Here is a 5,629-nt window from a genome sequence, read left to right as displayed (position 1 = left end):
GGCATCCAGCACATCATAGAGTCAATAAATACTGAGTACACTGAGACTCCATGGAACACCAGTGCCCTTTTTTACTATAAAACTACTGTACTATGAATGTCTTTGGGCAGGTAAATAAAGGAAGAGGTTTTTGGTTCCACATGCAAATCACACTGTCCTTTCAGCTGAAAGAGTCCTTAAACAATTTATTGGACTATCTCGGAACAACTTAATCAGAAATGCCAAAGCCAAAAAAGATCTGGGTGAAACCTCAGCCAGCACGTGCTGTCAGCCAGTTTCAGACCAGAGCACAGGGGCACTGCAGGTCTTACCTTGGGTAAAGTGAACCTTTCTGTATTTTCCCCAGGAAAGTGAAAGTCCATAATAAGACCAGCTGGACACAGTTCTTCCAAAGGTTTGCTGTACTCAAGTGAGACATTATCCAGTCCCAGTCAGCATGGTCACCACAACACGACTAGATCAGGCATTTTTAAGATCTCCCGTGCTGTCCACAACGTTTTGATTTATGCCAAGTACACTTCTGAAAGTACAGCTCATTTCTGCTTCAGCCCAGATTTAAGTGACTGGATTCTGGACATATTATCCTAGGTTAAGATGGTTAAAAATACTGTAGTTAACAGAATGAGACTAGATAAACAGTGTAACTAAATTAATCTGTAATTAATTGATAAATACTCAGTGTAACTGAATTAATGTAACACAAATGCTGTCTGAAACCAGAGGGATGGAAATTGTTTTAATCAGACCTCTCTACCTAGAGAATGTCATCCAGCACATATAACAAAAACTCTCAGCTCATTGCAAAGTTGGTGGCTTTCCAAGCAATAAGGATTTTGATACATGGAGACATGTTACTAGGAAACTTGATGAAATGCTAGAGTTGAGAGAAAATTTTTTGACCCTAGTAGGAGTCCTGGAATTTCTCAGAGCATTGCATATTTCAAGCTGCATCTTCGCCAAAAGCAGCAGGCCAGCCTTCAGCATTAAAGGGCTCTCCAGAGCACTGACAGCCTCTACAGTGCAGACAGAAAACCTAATCACATTTTAATTGGGCCACGTCAGACTTCCAAATTCAACACGCATTCAAGAGATATTTACTCCAATTACAATATAAACCCACTAGGCCCTTCTACATAAGCAAGGAACTCAGCAAGGACAGACTGGAGGGTTTAAATGTGACCATGCACACAATACCAACACTCCATCTGACAGCATTCCCACAGAGAGGCTCGCTGCCATCGCCTTCTCCTCAGGCACTGCATTTCCCACTCCAAGGTTATGCAACCTTACCAAAGCAGCTGGGATTCCCGTCAGCTGCTTGTAAACACTGGTCATCTTTCCCACTGCCATGTTTTTTCACCCTTCCCTGCAAGGAGAGCGTGATGATGGTGAGATTGCCACAGGGCCAGAGAGGAGATTTCCTGGAAACAAGCCTGGCCACACAATTATGTTGCATCATGAGACGGACCAAGAAAGGGCCCATGGAAGGATTTACACAGTAGCTCAGCACTTGTTAAACCAAGCACTTGTGGGTTGTTCATTGCAGAGCACTTTATCTGTTGCAAATGCAATAAAATTTCAAATAGCTTCGTTTTAATACCACATCTCTTACCACATTACTATACTTGCTCAATAAACCTGCAGTGTGTTATGAGGTTATGCTAATCCAGGACTGCACATTCCTGACAGGATCAGCCTTAGAAACTTCTGCCTGCTTCTGCCATAGCCGACTGTTGAGGGTTGGGTCTCTCAGTGGAATTTTCCCCATTGTAATGTTGAGAGGTTTGCGGGCTACAGCCTGGCTGGTGATGAGGGCAGGAGGGGCAAAGAGGAGGAACACGGCGAGATCAGGGGTTCAGCTGCGCTCTCTCGCTCGTCTGGCTCGGAGAAGGACGGTCGCTAGAAACTCCGCTCTGCCATCCCGACGCGGGGAGCTGCCTGCCTTGGCTGTGGGATCCCGCAACCTCCCTGCCCGGACACGCTCTCTCTCTCTCTCCTGCATCTCCTGCCGACCTCAGACATCCTTTTGGAGCATCAGGTTCCTGAGCAGCGTCTCCCCTCCGCCCTTCCCATCTGGGACACAGACGCCATTCACCGCAGGGTCCCTCCAGCCCCGTGGGATCATCGCATCTCCTCCCTGCTCACCCAGAGCTGGCAGGCAGCGCCAGAACGGAAACTGCACCACAGAGGAAAGGTGTCCACAACCGGGAGAACTGTTCACTGGGTTTTCTGCTCTGTTGTTGTTGATCTCGCAGTTATTGTTGTTGTGTTTTGTTTCCCTTGTTACATATATACATATATATATATATATATATATATATATATATATATATATATATATATATATATCAGTAAAGAACTGTTATTCCTACCTCCATGTCTTTGCCTGAGAGCCCTTTGATTTCAAAATCATAGTAAAGTGAAGGGAGGGGTGTTTATGCTCTCCTTTTCAAAAAGAGTCCCCTGTGTCTTTTAGCAAATACCTGTCTTTCAAACCAAGACATCAAGAGAAAGACATTTCTGACTCTCAGCACACAGATCACCCCACAGAACTGAGGAACACTTTGGTGGGAACAGGTTTTAAGTGGGTCACTGGAAGATGAACATCTGCCTCAATACAATGTAACCGAGTCTACCTAATTCAAAATGCAACTGGATTAAACCATCCCTTGTACAAACCAGGAGAAAACCTGTCTGAAACCAGTCCTGCTGACTCCTGGCAATCACTGTCAGCAGGACTCTTCCCTGTGGGCTCCAGCTGTTTGCAGCTGCAGATGGTGATCCTGAGCAGACTGCTCACAAAGACTGCTCCACAAGGAGCAGCTTGCTGGCCACGAATTCCCTTTGCGTCCTCCTCACACTTTTAACACCCCAAGCAGCACCCAAAGATCTTTTTTGCTTCAGGTTTAAGAGATGTAAAGGCAGCAGTGATAATTATTGCTTTAGCTGTATTTATTCCAAGTCCTGATTGCACCCAGGAATGATTCTGCACTGTTCTCCTTGTATTGTCCTATCAAAGGCTCTTCCTGGTTATTTCCATGTTTAGTGCTACACAGAGAGCTCAAGATGTATCTCACAGTAACAGAAGAACCAAAAAGGCCTTTTCCTGCCACATGTGTGTACAAGGTGAGGTTGGAAAGATGTATTACATGCTCAACCTCATGCAGTTCAAGGCCAGGCTGGGACAGTGGAAGATGTCCCTGCCCATGACACTGGGTGGGACTGGATGAGTTTGAGGTCCTTCCAACCCAAACCATTCTGGGATTCTGCAATTTCAAGCAGTATCACAGAGCTCAAAACCAGAAAAACTGATGATACTGCCCCTCAATGCTCTGCTGAAGGAAAATAAATGGGTTTGTCCAAGATTGACTAATGCTTACAATTGGTCTGACAGTGCAGCAACCACAAACCCAATTCAAATTCTGATAATTTTTTCATGAATTTGACAAAGGCTTCTATCTCTTATTCTAAGCCTGTCAAAAAAAGCCTTGAAAAAGAGGAAAAGTGCAATCCTCCTCTCAGTGGCTAATGGAACCATGCCCTGTAGGTAGCAGGTGGCTCTAAGACACCCAACTTTGCCCTCAGCTGCTTTGCCAGGGCTTGAGAGGGAATTTGTTTCCCATGTCATCGTAGGACTAAGTTTAAAGGAAATTTATCATTTGGTTCCAGCAGAGCATTGCTATTTCCTCTATGGAAATGGAAACACTAAATCATACATTTTTCTCACATACCGTATTTTGAAAGATCTGCATTCTTTCATGTCTCAGGCCCAAACCTTCCCACAGCTAAAGCTGAATATGCAAGTATTCAACTCTTAAAACACTCCCACTTCCAGCAACCCAAAAGACACCCCAGTTCTACTTGCAGCCTTGTTCACCCAATATAAATAACTCGGACTCCTCACTGGAGATTTATTATCTTAATGTGCTCATTTCATTGTTTGCCTTGGCAGACATGTCCAGGTTTAGAGTGAAAGACAGCAAAACCTGACAAACCTTAAATCCCAGTACTGTGGAACTCTATTAGGTAACAGATGGAAAAAATAATTAGCTGACAACTCAACCATCACATGCTTCATTAGGAGCCTTATTCCTATCAGACACATTCTCTCCCAGATTTTATCATCAGGACAAGGAAGCCTATTATTTGCCTTGAACTGGAAAACAGCAAGGCAAGCTCATCAAACCTGAAGAAGGAACAAGCCTGTATTCTTCTCTAAATTCAGTCCTGTGCTTACACGTTAGGGACTTCCAGCTGTAAACTGGCCTGGGAATGCTGGGTCCAGGTTATTTGGTGGCAAAAATCTCAAGAAATTTCTTCATCAGCCTCTCTCTGCTAGGAGGAGGAGTTAATCCAATCCTTGGTGGCAGGAAAAACCTGTTAAACCATCACCATGCAGTGCAGAATAAAGAGATGCACACATACAGATACCAACAGCAATGGTAGTTTCCTCTTTAACTCCCACACAGTCAAACCCAGTTTCACTGCCTCTGTTTGTGTTTGTAAAGAAACACTGAGAGATTGTGCATCTTGGTCATATGCAGCACAGCTCTGCACTTCATGAGAAAACACTCAAAGCAAATGTGAACAGATGTAATGGCTTTTAACACTAAAATAGTTTGGTGAAATGTGTATCTTTTTTATATAGCTCAAACCAATTTTCCTCTGGAAACCTCTGGCAAAAAAAAAAAAAAATTAAAAAAATACTTCTACATTTTGCAGCTTCCCTCTCCCTCCATGAGTTATTTATTGGTAGTTCAAACCCTCTCCAGCTATCCAACTCCAAATCCTCAGCCACTGCCATCTCTCTCCTGTACAATTTTTATGACAGTCTACATGAGCAGCCATTTATAAATACATTTATAAATACAGTCCATTTATAAACAGCTCACGATTAACAACTGCATCTTTTGAAAGCATTGTGCACTGATTTATTCATCTAACAGAGATTATTGCAGCAGAGGAGCCCACCTAAAGCACAGAATACCATATATATATATATATATATCTCTGGTAAGATACAGGAACTTTTAAAGATAGAATTCCACACACAGTGTTCTTCCATTTCTGAATCAAGGCACCAAATTTTTGAAAATATGAAGGAGTGGTGCATTTTCCAATTGTAACTTTACAATAAACACTGAAATGCAGTCATTGTGTCTGCTGCTTATCAGAAGTTTCACAGGTGATCCTCAGAGCCAGCAGGCTCTGCTGCAAACATTCAGCTCTCTGAAAAAACACAGATTTATAAAAAGCCTCCAAAACTACTGCAGCCTTATCAGAAGATCAGTTACCAGTTTAACACCTCTAATACTAAAATACTTACATTAGGACTTACAAGGTAGGTAATGAAATAGAACTTGGGAGTTAGAAAGTGACTTTGACCCCTTTGTCCCCTTACAATGACATCTTAAAATGTATTTGGACACAAAACTTGCAAGCCCTCTCCAAGGAGTCACCACTGAACTCTCAGAGAAGCTGTTGACAAACCTTGTACTACTCACCCTTGAGACTCAAAGTCGTTTCAGCCACATTTTAAGTATGAAAAATACATCTTCTTGTCTGTTCAAGAAACTATTAAAACTTTTTGACAGCCAAGATCCACGTGAAGTGACAAGAAGTCAGTCAG

Source organism: Sturnus vulgaris, chromosome 11 (assembly GCF_052056855.1).
Source record: "Sturnus vulgaris isolate bStuVul1 chromosome 11, bStuVul1.hap1, whole genome shotgun sequence".
In the NCBI taxonomy this organism is placed as follows: Eukaryota; Metazoa; Chordata; class Aves; order Passeriformes; family Sturnidae; genus Sturnus; species Sturnus vulgaris.
This window is presented reverse-complemented; position numbering follows the sequence as displayed.